Genomic DNA, 15,989 nt, shown 5'->3' with positions numbered 1-15,989 from the left:
TATAGAGCTTCATAAATACTCTTGTACTTTTTATATGAAGTGTATATGCAAATGGAAAGTTTTCAGAGAGAAGAGACTTCATCTTTGTAGGGAGCCACAAGATGAGCCACAAAATGAAATTCCAATGATTTCATGGCCTGCTGTCAGCCCAAATGCAGAGGAATGGTAGAGGTCAGGAGGTTTCAGTAACCAGGCCGGGAGACAATTTCAAATGACTTATTCCTGCATCGGCATCCTCTGTGAGCAACTCTTTCTAAGGTACTAAGCAGAGTCTAGGGTAAAACAAGTTGGTGCCTAAATTAGGGTGTACAATTAAGGGAGAACTTTTTTTTTGTATATAAGAACTGGGGTGTAGGACAGAGGTGTCAGGGGTGAGAGGACATACCAGAGACAGAGTGGGGAGCAGGACAGGGAGATCAACTGAAACACACTGCTGAGGGGGTACCACCCACTTTACAATGTCAGCTCCTGGGTTGGGGCTCAAATTCAGGCCATTAGGACTATAGCACTGAGCCTTAATGCCCAGGCCACTCCAGGTGACAGTATTTCTTTGTGGCTCTGTAACTCATGGGCCTACCTCGTCACTGCCTAGGTACCAGAGTGTGATGAAGAGTTATTACCACACTGTTCCAGGAGTTTTCCCTGATTCACTGATCTCTCCCTTTGTGCTTGCCCTTATGATTGTGAGCAGCCTTGAGCTTGCTGGTGAAGCTTCCTCTCTCCCCAACAAACACGTCTTAGATATACTGCAAGTACATGCTGCAAAAAGAGGGAAAAAAAAAAAGAGGAAAATAGCTGCTGAGGAAATAGCTTGTTTTTCTGGAAAGTCCCCTCTGGGAAGATTTACTGTTGTGAACTGAGAATGTTAATTTGAAGGTGTGGAACAGAGACAGTGGCATTTCTATGTCACAAAAAAATTACAGACACACAGAATTATGGGAGAGAATGTATACATTGAAGTGCATTTTTAAGATAATCCTTTAATCTGGAAAATAGGGGAAAAGACATTTCATGGGAAGAGGCAGAGAGCATAAAGTTCTTGCCTGTTTAGGGCCTGTGCTTGTGGCCTAGAGGCTGAGCACCAAGCCTGAGGCTTATGGCTGAACTGAGTCTGTGGGAATGGGGAAGGGGGGGCTTGGCCCCAGCTTGCTCCTCACTCCTGGTGGGGGCCATGTGGAGATGGGAGTCAGCTCCCTGCTCCCTCAGCCAGTGAATCCTGTAGAGACCACTTGGGCCTGGCTGAGGCTATCGCGTTTACACAGGTTGCCCCTGGCCTTATGTGGCAGGGACAAAGTCTAAAAGAAAACCACCTAAATATATCCAGTGTTGAAAAGGTACAACTTGAGATATGACCAGTTAAACACAATAGATTATTTCCTCCCCCCTGTATAAATTTACCCTAAAACTGACCAGATTCATCAGATTCAAGTGTAGAGTTCTCGGACTTCTTGGAGCCCCACAGCAGAACATGGAGAAGCAGAACATGGGGAGAGCCAGCCCCAACCATGCCCCCCTCTTCCCACCCTCAACATTACACACTGTGAAGGCGCCATCTGTGTATTCAAATTTTTAAAACAGCCAGCTATTGGTGACACTCGAGCCTAAAGAAACATATCCCCCAGGGACAGTTTGTGACACCTCACGTAGACACAGGGGAAAGAGGCCATCACAGCCCAGGAGACGGGCTTGAGGCTTCTTGGGCATGTACTTCTGGTGGTTGGTGGGTGGGCAAACTCTGGCTCAGAAGCCAGATCTGGGCCTTCTACCTGTTTTTATCAAAAGCTCATACATAAATTTTATTTGAGTACAGTTGTGGGCCCTCCCTGGTGGTGCAGTGGCTTAAAGCACAACACTATGAGAATGTCTGCAGCTACAACAGCACGAGTTTGATTCCCGCCAGCTGACCCACATGGCGCAGCAGACCTCTCCTGTCCCACCTGCTGCTCCCCTCAGCAGGGTTTCAGTAGATCTGCCTGTTCTGTTCCCCACTCTGTCTCTGGTGAGTCCTTATACAACCCCCTCCTCCCCACATCACACCTCTGGTCTACACCTCAGTTCTTGCATGCCTAAATACATGAAATAAATATTTAAAAAATTTTAACCTTTTTAGAAAAGACAGCCTCCACATACTATGCATAAATTAAGGTCTTACCCAGTCTGAAGTTACAATGCAGTCCTTTCAAACAATACATTTCTGCTTACAAAACCCCCCCTCTGGGCTTTCCCTTTACAAAATTCTTACATTTCTGCTATTTTTCACTAGATGGCAGCAGAGGACACATGTCAGGCTCCAGCGCAGCCTTGTACAGACTCAAGTACTCAGTTTATAGCTTTTGTCAGATGGGGATGGCGACTGTCCACACAGGAAGAGCTGGCTTTAACATTCTGCTGGTGAGCCCGACCATACTAAAATGTGACCAGAGTCCCTGGGGCTGCTGGCCACCAGACAGCACCATACACTTTCGCAAACATCTTTCCATATAAGGTTTGGGTGTTGACGCCCCTGGGCAGACCCTCTCATTTTATCAGGTGGCAATCCCATCACAAGTGTGGAGTTCCCAGGTCCATTCTGCATGGCTCCCCTCTGACACCCAGCTGTCCCTGCAGACCCGCTGTAGCTGGGGTTCCGACCAGGTCCCTCTCACGGGCCACTTGTAAGTTTCTCCTCTCAATATGAGTTGGGTTTTACTTTAACCAGCATCTGCTCCAGAGGGGATAATCTACCCCCCATCTTATGCCTTCATTTTCCACTGGACTATCTGAATGGACATAGGAGCCACCTAAGCCGGGCAGAGGCAGAATGTTCTAGCCATGGGAACCTGTGTTCACCCAGTACATGGCTCAGGTGCAAGTGGACAGGTGTGCCGGGCAGGTGTGCAGCTGACCTGATTTAAAAACCTCATGTCCTCCAGCCAACAGTATCTCCAGTAACAACTCCAGGCACTGTTTCCAGGTTCCACAGGGACTGGCACGCCAGAAAAGGAAATCAAGGTCATGGTGCCTCCCTGTGCAGGTGAAATGTTCAAACCAGGCTGCATCTTATTGTCCGCAAAGTTGCTTGGAATTTCACAACACACTCCAACTTTATCTGTTTCCAGGAAAACACAGTAAGAAAATGAAACCAAAGTTGGATTCTTAGGCAAAAAAGATTTTAATGCTTTACACACAATCTAGAAATTAAAATAATCAAATAAAAAACTACAAACACGAATGAAGGAATTCCACAGGGTGGTCAGGTTTTTGTTTTTGTTTTTACCAAGTCTTTATCAGTACTTGTTAGAGAATGTAAAGGGCTCATTCTTACACAATAGCAGTAGAAACCATAATTATTTTAGTTATCTCATGTAACTACTGGCCAAAAAATGTTCAAGCTGTACACAAAGAATACTTAGCATTTGATGGCAAATTCCTGACAAATGTACTATTTAAATGGATGGAAAGCATCAGTATTAGACAGCTCTACGTGACCTCCACAAATATGGCAGAATCCCAAGTAAAATTCCAGGGGAAGAAAGCTCTGGAGGCACACAGATGCAAGAAAATTTTGAAAGGAGATGGGGGGGCCCTCCCTGGTGGCCGCAATGGGTTAAAGTGCAGCACTATGAGGGCAGCAAGAGTTCAAACCCCGGCCAGGGACTGACCCACATGGCGCGGCAGACCTCTCCTGCCCCGCTCACTGCTCCCCTCAGCAGTGCATTTCAGTAGATCTGCCTGTTCTGCTCCCCACTCTGTCTCTGGTGAATCCTCTCACCCCTTCATCTTTGGCCTGTACCCCAGTTCTTATATGCAAAAAATAGGTAAATTTAAAAAAGAAAGAAAGGAGAGGTGGACTTGTTTGTAGACATCAAATCTAGTGAAAGTTCTAGACATCAAAAGTATGCAGATTTAGCCCAGAAAGAGGCATACATACCAGCAGCACTGAATAATTATATGCAGAAACAGACGCTTTCATTTTCTTTTACGTTGACACAACTTCCAGACCTAAACTGCATAAACCCAGTGTAGAGGGCAGTGAACATACACAGGTGTATCTACCTCCTTAGCCACCACGTGGATCATTTCTGGTCTCCTGCTAGGTGTGCTTGAGCTCCCACTGCCAAAAAAAAATAAACATGGGTTAATTTTGCCTGTTGATGAACTTCACCAAAACAGAAACATACAGGGCAAATGTTTTGTGGCTGGAGCTTATTTTGGTCAACATTCTAGTTGTGATATTTATCCACAAGCCGGCCTGGAGCAGTGTTTTCCTTTCTCACAGCTATAATATTCCATCCCATTGACTACTCAGTATATTTCACTGTCTGAACAGAACACAGTGACATTTCCATTCTATGACCGATGGACATTTGGGTTGTTCCGGCTTTTGATGATCAGGAATTATACTCTAAGGAATATTCTTCTACATGTCTTTTTGCAGATATAGCACCCATCTGTGCTGGGTGAACAGCCACCAGTGGATTGGTGAGGCCACAGGTTGGAAACGGATTATGTTTAGTTTTTGTAAATCCTGCTAGTTTTCAAAGTGGTTGCACCACACAGGTTTTGGGAGTGGTGATTTGTAGTGGGACTCAATTGTGGTTTTAATTTGCATTTCCTTGATGACTAGTGGTACTGGTGGCTTTTTCATTTGTTTATCAGCTGCTGGATATCCTCTTTTGTGAAGTTCAGTGTAAGTCTTCTGGGCTCTCCCCCTCCACATTGGTTCAGACATTTTTTTCCTTTAAAAGAAGTTAGGTGGAACAGCCATATAATAGTTACTTAGGTATGACACAATTATTTGATATATGTATATGTTGCAAAATGATCACTACCATAAATCTCGTTAACCTTCATCATCACACTTAGTTACAGAAGGTTTTTGTTGTTGTTATAAAAATGCTATTTTCTTAGCAGCTTTCAAATATTCCATACAGTATTAACCATAGTCACCATGCTGGATGGTACATACTCAGGGCTTTCTTAATTTATAACTGGAGATTTGTACCTTTTTCCCCTTCAGCTTTTTCAATCTCCCTCACCCCCATTATTGCCACAGGCAACTTCCGATCTGTTCTTTGTATCTACAAGTTCTTTATTTTTCAAGGTTCCACATACAAGAGAGCTAATACAGTATTTGTCAGGTACATATTTAACTTAGAATTATGCCCCAAGTTTCCATATTTCTTATTGTCAATAGCAGGGTTTCCTTCTTTTTAATGGCCAAATAATATTCCACTGCAATATACAGATTGATACACACATACTTTATTCTTTCTTATTATCATACATCCATGGCTATTTAGGTCATTTCCATGTCTTGGCTGTTGGAAATAATGGGGGTCCAGTTGTCTTTTAGAGTTAGTATTTTTATTGGATAAAAACCCAGAAGTGGGATTGCTAGGCCGTCGGAAGCTCTATTTTCAGTTTTCTGAGAAACTTTCTGTTTCTATAGCGACTTTCCAACTGTGCATATTGATTCCCTCTTTCTCCATGTTCTTGCTAACTCTTGTCATTTCCAGTATTTTTTTTTTTTGATGATAATCATTCTGACAAATGTGAGTTGATATCTCATTGTGAGTTTGACTTGTGTTTCCCTGGTGATTAGTGATGTTCAGTGTCTTTTCACTGAGACAGGATACAACCTGACAGGGAGGGACGATGCAAACACTCTCACACAAGTGCCCACATTCTGGGACACTCCTGACACTCGCTGTGATCCCAGAGCCAAGCTCATGAAGCATCAGAGCAACTATCCTCAAGGTGGCTCAAACATGAAGCTATTGGGGTGACTGAGAGACTGAAGATGAGTCTCCTCCCACAATGTGCAGGCACAGAAGCCTCCCAGGTCCTTCTGAGGCCCTGGGAAGAACATTTTATTCCCATTCTCCCAGATAAATGGGATCAAATTTCCCTCCAACCCAGTCACGTGGGAATTGAGAATTCAATTTATTTTGATTTAAAGGAAATAAAGAGAAGCTCCATATCTTTTCCACAGGGGTCTCAGGACAAAGATGAATACTCTTCATAGAGGTTTCAGAGGCCTCTAGTCATTTATTTATGGAGCAAAACTGGATGGGGGTGAGTAGAAGAGATATTCAACTGGGACAGTGGTTTTACAGCTCTCCAAGGACAGCTTCCTTCAATGCACCAATGATATTTCTTTCCCTCTATGGACAGCCTCTGGTCTGACTGTTGGCAACATACACCGAGCGAGGATACGGGCTCTGTCATTAGGACATCATTTTGGAGTAAGAGGCAGATGGGTCCACAAAGGAATTCTGGCCTCCATGTGACTGAAAGAGACACAATTCAAGAGCTGACTTTGTCATGACGCACCCAAAAACAGCCTGCTTGGACAATGGTCAGTAGTAAGGTAGGGCCACCCACAGGCAGGCATCTAAGCTGTGAGCTCAAAAGTTTCAAGTATAGGAGCCCTCCCTGGTAGAGCAATGGTGTTAAATCACAGCACTGGGAAACTAGTCACAGCTTGCAGCCACTTCAGGGCCAGTTCAATCCCAAGCCTGGGAGGTCACCCATATGGTGCAGCAGACCACTCCTGTCTTGTCCACTGCTCTCCTCAGCAGTGTACTTTGTGGATCTGCCTGTCCTGCCCCCCCATTCTGTCTCTGGTGAATCCTTTCACTGTCCCTGCCCTCTGGCCTGTACCCCAATTCTGTATGCATAAATAAATAAACTTAAGAAAAAGTTTCAAGTGTATTAACAGACTCAAGCGTATCCCTGGATAATTTAGTCCAGTCAGAGCTGACTCTAATATGTCATACAGGAAGACTGCTCCCCAGTAACTGCTATGACCAATGAATACTTGGGAATTATTGGGAAATTACAGGATCCTCCAACAGTGAACCCGCATGGCAACAGAGGATTGGAATCTAGAAGTCTTAGGTTGAAAAACAAACATAAAACAGTCTACATGGAGAAGTTACGTGCTTTAACAACTGTCTAAGAGTCTATGACACAATATAGTAGACCAGGCAGAGATGATTTATGTTCTCTCTGCACCAGCCAGAGTCCCATTTAGAAACGAAAGCACACTCCAATGAGATAAATCGAAGGGCGTTTCATCAAGCATTTATTTACAAAGATGTGGGCAGGGTATAGTGGAACTGCTGAGGATGAATGGTACCCTTGGGCTAAAAGACCGGGCTCCTTTGCCACTGTGGCCGGAAGCGGCAAGGCTACTAGTCAGGGGTGGGGCCTGCATAAACCCAACATCTGCCAAGAGCTGAGGACTTAAGCAAGGGGCTCAGTCAGCCTGGGGTAACCTCAGAGGGAGCAGCAACAGGGATAAATCCCATGGCTTCACTTCTCTTCCCCCTAACCTTCTGCTGGGGCTCCCACTGGCTGGATAAAACCAGAAGGCGATGGGCAAGGGCGTGCACAGTGCAGCTAAACAAAGACATAAGTAGAAAAAGGTGGAGGGTGAATGGGACGGGGCAGCAAATACAAACATCTGACATATTGTTCCTCTTGAGACCCCCCAAGGGAATTATCGTAAAAGAAAAGATTCGCTCCCACGATATGAAAATTACAGCCTTGATGTCACTGCTGGGCCAGAGGTTTCTACAAAGAGTTGACTGAAGGGAACAGACAGATGAGAGTTGACTGAAGAGGTAGGGCAGGGAAAGGTGCAATTTTTTTAAGAACTGGGGTACAGGGGCCCTCCCTGGTGGCGCAGCGGGTTAAAGCACAGCACTAAGAAGCTAAAGCCACTTCCGCATGAGTTTGATCCCCGTCCTGGAGCTGACCCACATGGTGCAGCAGACCTCTCCTGACCTGCCCACTGCTCCCCTCAGCAGTGCACTTCGTTGATCTGTCTGCTCTGCTCCCCACTCTGTCTCTGGTGATTCCTCACTGCCCCTGCACCTCTGGCCTGTACCCCAGTTTTGTATGCATAAATAAATCTTTAAAAAAAAGAACTGGGGTACAGGCCAGAGGTGCGGGGTGGGGGGTAAGGGGAGCAGGGTGAGAGGATTTATCAGAGACAGAGGAGGGCTGCAGAACAGGCAGATTGACTGAAATATACTGCTGAGGGGCACAGTGGGCAAGACAGGAGAGGTCTGCAGCACCCTGTGAGTCAGCTCCCTGGCTGGGGACAGAACTCATGCTGCAGTGGCTGTGATTAGCTTCATAGTGCTGCGACCCAACCCCTTGTGCCACCAGGAAGGCCCAGAAAGCTGCAATTTAAATATAAATAGAAGACCTGTAAATCAGAGAAGGAAACTAGCTGTAATGTGTTCGGACTCAGAATTTAATAACTACAGAGTGATCAGTAAGGCTGGAAAGAGGTGAATTAACAAAAGGATCTGTATTCTGATAACTAACACTACTGTCTGCCTTCTGAATGCCAAAGGTAAAACAAATCAGCAGTGAGCTACTCATTTTACCTTGGGGCATATGGGCATACTCCTCAAGGTGAGAGAATCTCTCAAAGATCTAGCAAGCCAAAAAGGTAGAGACCCAATCTGACTACATCATTATAAAGTTTCAGAATACCAAAAAGAGAAGCTATGTAGACTCCTGAAAGAAAAAAGATGTAGCTGTTAAAAAAAGAAGAATCGGGTCCTCCCTGGTGGCGCAGTGGGTTGAAGCGCAGCACTGAGAAGCTAAGGCACTTCCGCATGAGTTTGATTCCTGCCTGCCCCAGAGGTGACCCACATGGCATGGCAGACCTCTCCTGACCGGCCCGCCCACTGCTCCCCTCAGCAGTGTACTTCATCGATCTGCCTATTCTGCTCCCCACTCTGTCTCTGGTGAAGCCTCTCGCCGCCCCTGAGCCTCTGGCCTGTACCCCAGTTCTGTATACACAAATAAATAAATCTTTAAAAAAAATAAAGTAAAAAAAGAAGAATCAGCGCCATTAGATTTCTCATCAGCAATACTGATCTTCAAATTGCTGAAGGATTATACTTAGAATTCTATACCCAGCCAATTTATCTGTCACATTTGAGTGCAAAATAAAAGCATTTTTCAGATGTGCAAACAGAAAGTTTCCTGGGTTTCCCTGGTGGTGCAAGGAGTTAAATCTCAACATTATGAAGCTATCACCAGCCACTGCAGCGTGAATTCGATTCCCAGCCAGGGAGTTGACCCACATGGCGCAGCAGACTTCTCCTGTCTCCCTGCTGCTCCCTCAGCAGTGTATTTCAGTAGGTCCATCTGTTCTGCTCCCCACTCTGTCTCTGGCAAATCCTCTTACTTTACTGCTGGCCTACAATCCAGTTCTTGTACACATAAATAAATAACATCTTAAAAAATAAATGCTTCCTTTTAGGTACCCTTTGCTGAATATGTTAAAGAGTTAATCCTGCTACCATAGAGGCCTAACTGATACAGAGAAGACGGAGAACAGAGAGCAGTAAGAGAAAACACTAGCCCTGCTAAAGCAGAAAGATAGCAGATTTTGGAAGAGATATCTCCTGATGAAAATGGGGAATCCCACAGAAGAGCAAGACCAGGCTTTATAATAAATGAGAATATGGAAAAACACATAATGTCAGGTGAAAAGGAAAACCAGAAACTCTAGGGAAACTAAGAGGTGCCATAAAATCAGAGCAAAATATTGTGAAATCAGGGCACATTTGGGAAGTCAGAGAACTTGCAAAAAGAGTGAGTAAACTATAAGTAATAGAACAATAACCTGGGATTAGGAATATGATGAATAAAATATTTCCTTTCTCATCAAATAAAGAAAAGTAACCAGTATAGAGGGTGGGAAAATACACACAAAAAAGGTAGGAGCTTAATATAATGGAGATGAAAATATGATGTGACTGTGATCAATTAACGCACACTGAACATAAACATACTTTTTAGAACATTCTTCTGCACGTAGCCCAAGAGTAGGGTCTCAGAAATGGAAGTAACCAGTCTCTTCTCAACTCTGAAGCAACTAATGTTTGCTCTTTATGACGAGCAGGTACTCATGGCAGAAATATACCTTTGTACCCTGTAACCTGACCATTCTATCCACACACACACACACACACACACACACACACACACACACATGCATTTCCCACACCTTTTCCTAGAAGGATTTCCCTCCTAAGCACAACTAGCATACTAGAAAGTATGCTCTATGAGAGGAAGAGTTGATTTTTCTCTTGCCGTTTCCCCGACATGGACAAAGACTGGTCCACAGTGGGCCTGCAATTAATACGTGTTGCATTAATTAATGCCACAGGCCATAATTGTGTTTATATGCTATCACTATGCTTGGCGATTCAAAAATAAAGGCACAGATCACAGAAGCAGAAAGATAGAAAAAAAGGAAGAAAGAAGTTTAAAGTGTAGCTATTCTCATTTTATACCTGGATAGTCAAGATTCCGTCCAGAGTTAATGAAATAGGAAATAGAGGTTTAAAGGGATAAAGTTCCAAAGGCTGCAATTAAAATAACTGAAAACAGTACTGTGACTAGATTGGTGTAAGTGAGTCAGAGGAAAGGAAAGACCTATACATTAAGTTAAACTTCATCGAACACAGTTAAAATCTACTAGATAATTCTAAAATTGAGCTGTTCAGTACTGCAAGCATAAGCAGAGTATCTAGAGTATGGAGATAACCTCAGAAGACCTTGTACTAGAAATGGTTAAACATAATTGCTGTGAAATTGTGGTTTCAGTAATGAAAGGCTACATTGTGTCAGACTATCCCTTGTGTAGACAACAATTATAAACTCTGGACATAGTATTTAAAAAACTATTTGAAGGCACTAGCAACTGCCCAAGCAGGCATTAAAAAGGGGGGTTCTACCCGGAAGGAAAATAATTGCACTGGGTGAAATCTAAGTTCTTACTGGTTTTCCCCAATGGCTCTCCCTAATCTGTATGGGGTGGAACAGTTAGAACTGAAACAGAAAGACTGAGTTTGGCTTGAAGTATGAGAGTTCAAGCAGCCAGAGAAGCTGAAAGTTAGGGAGAGAAAAGCCAAGGGTTAAAAATAAATAAATAAAAGGAGACATTGTAGGGGAAATCACCAAATCTGCATATAAACACCCTCAAGGACTCAGCTGACCCCAAAAGGTGCTGAAAGTGTGCAGGGAAACTCTTTTTTTTTTTTTTTAAATAATATAATAGTTTATTTTTACATCATTTTGTACATTTTTTTAAAATCTCAATTGTAATCCCCATGTGTTTCCCATCACTGAGTCACCCGTGTGTCATCACCATAGTCCTGTGCAATTCCCTCACCCCAACTCCCCAACCCCCGTTTTTGATCCCACTCCCCACCCCACCCCCACAAAATGTCTCTGGTATATGGCTGTTCATTATTCTTATTATTTTCTTGCCTGGTCCATTATACTCCGTGCAGGGAAACTCTTAAGAAGCCTGTTGGAAAGACTGAAAAACTGAATAGAGATTTTTGCCTGCCACCTTTTGTAGGTAAGCTTGGTAAACACTGGAACATTCCATTAAAGTCACAAAAGGGGGCTCTCGGGTTAAAGCAATGGGTTAAAGCACCACGTTATGAACCTCTCTGAAGCCACAGCAGCACAAGTTCAATTCCCAGCCAGGTAGCAGACATCTTCTGACCCGCCCACTGCTCCCCTCAGCAGTGTACTTCGTCAATCTGCCTGTTCTACTCCCTGTTCTCTCTCACCACCCCTGCACCTCTGGCCTGTACCCCAATTCTGTAGGCATAATAAATAAATATTAAAAAAACTTTAAAATAGAAGAAAACAGAAAAATAGACAACTATGCACAACTTCATTTGAAATGGATCACAAACCTAATTTAAAACTAATTTAGAACAAAACTTCCATAGAAAACATAGGAGAACATCTATACAACCTTCACAAAGACTGTGATAGTGACTTATAATAAATATTTGCTCTTGGTCCCATTTCTGGCACACAACTCCTAACACCCTTGGAATTCTCTATGATGAGAGAGATAAAAGTGCCTCTTGTTATAGTAATGAGGTGACTTTTGGAAAGTACCAAAGGGTGGGGGCTGGATGCCAGGAGAAACAACCATGTGATTAGCAGGTTGGAACTTTCAGTTCCACTCCCAGACCTCCAGGGAAGGGAGAAGAATGGGGGTGAGGGGCAGTGGTTTACCAACAACCAATGAAATTATTTAATCAATTGTGCCAATGTAATGGCCAATGTAATGAGGTGTCCATAAAAAATCAAAAGGATGGGGTTCAAAGAGTTTCCAGGTGAGGAACCAGAAGCATCCAGGTGCCACTGTGTGGGTAAACTCTACCAGGACAGAAGCTCCTTTGTTTGGGAACTCACTGTAGGCATCTCTTTATCTGGTTGTTGCTTCACACCCTTTAATAGCCTTCGTAATCAACTGGTAATGAGTAAATGGGTTTCCTGGGGTCTGGAGCCACTCTAGCAAGTCAACTGAACATAAGGAGGAAGTTGTCAGAATCTCCAATCTGCAGCTGGTAAGCCAGTAGGTCAGAATAATGGCCAACAGCCCCCTGGGCTGGTGACTGACCCCTGGAGAAGAGAGCACTGAGAGGCAGAGCCCATGACCTGTGAAGCTGATGCTATCTCTGGTGGATTCATGTCAGAATAGAGTTGACTTTTATGGCACCAAGGCGTGTCAGAGAATGACTCATAATTGTGGGAAACGCCTCCCACACCCACATGGGAATTGGGACACAGAAGCAACAAAGGCAAAGTTTCTTAGAACCTGAAAATGCACCAACTGCAAAGGAAAAAAAATGAAAACTTGTGTTTCATCAAAATGAATTCCCTGGTAACCAAAAAACTGAATGCTTTTCTTCCAAGGCTGAGGACAAGACTGGGGTCTCTGTTCTTTTTTAAGATTTGCATTATGTATTTATTTTTAGTTAGTTCTTTTAATATATATGTATGTTTTTAAAGATTTATTTGTGCATGCAAAACTGGGTACAGGCCAGAGGCTCAGGGGCAGCAAGAGGCTTCACCAGAGACAGAGTGGGGAGCAGAACAGGCAGATCAACGAAGTACACTGCTGAGGGGAGTAGTGGGCGGGTCAGGAGAGGTCTGCTGAGCCATGTGGTCACCTCCGGGGCAGGTGGGAATCGAGCTCATGTGGAAGTGGCTTTAGATTCTCAGTGCAGTGCTTTAACCCGCTGCGCCACCAGGGAGGGCCAATATATATGTATTTTTACGTCACTGTTCATTTTTGTACAATGAATGCACTTTCTCCTTTCAGGTGTAGTGCTGTAAAATTCCCACCACCAATCACACGTGCACCATCACCACAGTTCCTTGTGCTCTTCCTACCCTTGTTTTGATTCCTCTGCAAACCCCACCCGTACATATTGGCTCTGATTTATAGTTGCCTAATTTTGTTTTATTATTTATTATTATAGTATTATTATTTTCCCCCTTATCCCTTATTTGTTTTTTCTATGTTCTGTCTATACATGAAACCATTCGCTATTTTTCTTCTTCCTTTTGGCTTATTTTACTGAGCATAATTCCTTACAGCTCCATCCATGTTGCTGTGAATGGTATGAGCTTATCTTTTTGATTGCTGAATAGTATTCCATTGTGTATGTGTACCACATCTTCTTGATCTAGTTATCTAATTTTGGGCATTTGGGATATTCCTCAGACAGGGGTATATGTGCTTATCATGCTATTCTACATTATACTGGAGGTTGTTACAGGGAAATTAGGCAAGAACAAGAAATAAGAGTTATACAATTAGAAAGGCAAAAATGAGCTACCTTTATGCTCGGAGAACTAAATCTTCTAGATAGAAAATCCTAATGCAGTCACCTTTTAAAAAATGTATTATAACTAATAAGTGAGTACAGCAAGTTTGAAGGATAACAGGTCAACATATAAAAATCCACTGTATTCTATATCCTAGCAATGAACAGTCAAAATGAAATTAAGAAAATAGTTCCACTCATAGTACTATCAAAAAGAATAAAATACTCAGGAATAGCTTTAACAAAAGATGTGTAAAACTTATACTGTTAGACATTTCAAACATTACTTAAGAAGATAACTTTTTTTAACTATTGAAGATTGCATTATATTCAACACAAATCACAAATATTCAAGGCATTTCACAGTCACTGCAAAACATTGTTTAAAGAACTTAAGGAAGCTTAACCAAATGGAGACACATTGCATCTTTGTGGTTAACTTGATATGGTTAAGGTGGGCATTTTCCATAAAGTGATGTAAGACACAGTGCAATCCCTAGCAAAATCCCAGATGCCAGATGCCTCTTTTGATTTTTTTTTTTTGCAAAAATTGAGAAAATTTATATGGAAATAGAAAGGATGCAGAATAGCTGTGACAAGCTGGGGAGAGAAGAACCTGTACGTCCCAACGACAAAACTTACTACAAAGCTACTGTCATCAAGACAGTGTGGCACTGGAATAAAGACAGACATTTAAATAAATGCTAGAGAATTGAGAGTCCAGAGATAAGCCTTGATATCACAACCAACTGGTTTTCAACAGTAACCAGGTGATTTCATGGGGGAGAAGACAGTATTTTAGCAAATGGTACGTGGGCATCTGGCCAGCTACATGAAAAAGATCCCATACCACACACACGAAATTTAACTAAAATGTGTCATCGAACTAAATGTAAGAACCAAAATTATGAAGCTCTTAGAAGTAGGCAGAGCAGGGCCCTCCCTGGAGGTGCAGCGGGTTAAAGGGCAGCCCTGTAAGTGAGCCACAACCGCTTCAGAGCTGGTTTGATCCCCGCCCTGAGGTGACCCACACGGCGCAGCAGATCTCTTGTTAACCGCTGCTTCCCTCAGCAGTGTACTTCATCCATGTGTCTGTTCTGCTCTCCATTTTATCTCTGGTGAATCCTCTCAGCCCCACCTCTGGCCTGTACCCCAGTTCTGTATGCATACACAAATAAATCTTTAAAAAAAAAAAAACAAAAGAAGTAGGCAGAGCAGTGACCTAAGTGAGCTTAGCTAGGCAATGATTTCTCACATGATATTAAAAACCTAAACGACAAAAGAAAAAAACAAATAAATTGAATTTCATGATGGCCTCTAGTGGATATAAAATATAGCCATATTTATAATTATTGAGTCTTTTCTGAAACAACAGTAAAAGAAATTCCTATTATACTCTAGTCAGGGGTCATTTTGGTGGTCCCTATGGTGAAATGATTTTTTTTTAAAGATTTATTTATGTATGCTCAGAAGGATTGGGGTACAGGCCAGAGGTGCAGGGGTGGAGGTATGAGAGGATACATCAGAGACAGAGTGGAGAGCAGAACAGACTGACAAAATACACCGCTGAGAAGGAGCAGTGGTTGAGACAGGAGAGGTCTGCTGTGCCATGTGGGTCGCCTCTGGGGCCGGGGATTGAACTTGTGCTGCAGTGGCTGGTGATAGCAGAGAGACTTTAACCTCTGAGCCATTGGGGAGGTCTCCTCCCAACCTCCATTTAATTTTGTTAAATGAATAAATTTCACTGTGAGGCTTATTATCCTCCTTGCTTCATGGAAGACAGAAGATGAGGAGAAATCTGTTGGGGGAGGCTAGGCCCCCAAACTGAAGAAAGAACACTGGTTGGGGAGACCAGGAGGTTTCTGACCACCAGGTCAGAAGACTTGCTGTCAGAAGCCACATTGGAAATTAAAATTGTCATCATTTATTCCCTGTTGTGGGACTGTTGTGACAAACACATCTCTACAAAACACGAAAGTCAGAATCTCAAAAGCTTCCATTTTTTGAATGCTAAAGCTTATTTGCATATCAAAACTGCCTTAGGATAGTAAGTAGAATTAGAGAATTAAGGAATTACATTAGAAGGGAGAGATAGAATTAGGACAAATGTGTAGAAGTACAGAGTACTGTCACCAAAAAGCTGGTTCCAACTTTAAATCAACCACCCAGCAAGATTCAGAAAGAGCAAGATTTAAATGATCACGGCTGTTGAGTTTTGATAATACAATTATCACAAATTTATTTTCTAAGTCAAAGACAAACAAATCTTTTTCATTAAAAAATATGTATCTCTACAACTTTACTCCCTCTAGTGGATCTAGAACACAA

General features: G+C 43.0%; 1 long non-coding RNA gene across 1 annotated transcript in view; it reads right to left on the bottom strand.

Annotated features, from left to right (window-relative positions):
- Positions 1 to 2,859: 2,859 nt before the first annotated feature.
- LOC105854185 overlaps positions 2,860 to 15,989 on the bottom strand; it is a 14,956-nt gene continuing 1,826 nt past the window's right edge. Inside the window, exons 2-3 of the long non-coding RNA XR_001145885.1 lie at positions 3,911 to 4,093; positions 2,860 to 3,088 (exon numbers count right to left, since the gene is read on the bottom strand). This is a non-coding gene — a long non-coding RNA (uncharacterized LOC105854185). The remainder of the gene's footprint in view (positions 3,089 to 3,910; positions 4,094 to 15,989) is intronic.

The sequence above is a fragment of the Condylura cristata genome, unplaced genomic scaffold (assembly GCF_000260355.1).
Source record: "Condylura cristata isolate star-nosed mole 26May11 unplaced genomic scaffold, ConCri1.0 scaffold00028, whole genome shotgun sequence".
Lineage (NCBI taxonomy): Eukaryota > Metazoa > Chordata > Mammalia > Eulipotyphla > Talpidae > Condylura > Condylura cristata.
Note: the sequence above shows the minus strand (reverse complement) of the source record. Positions and strands in the feature narration are given on the sequence as shown.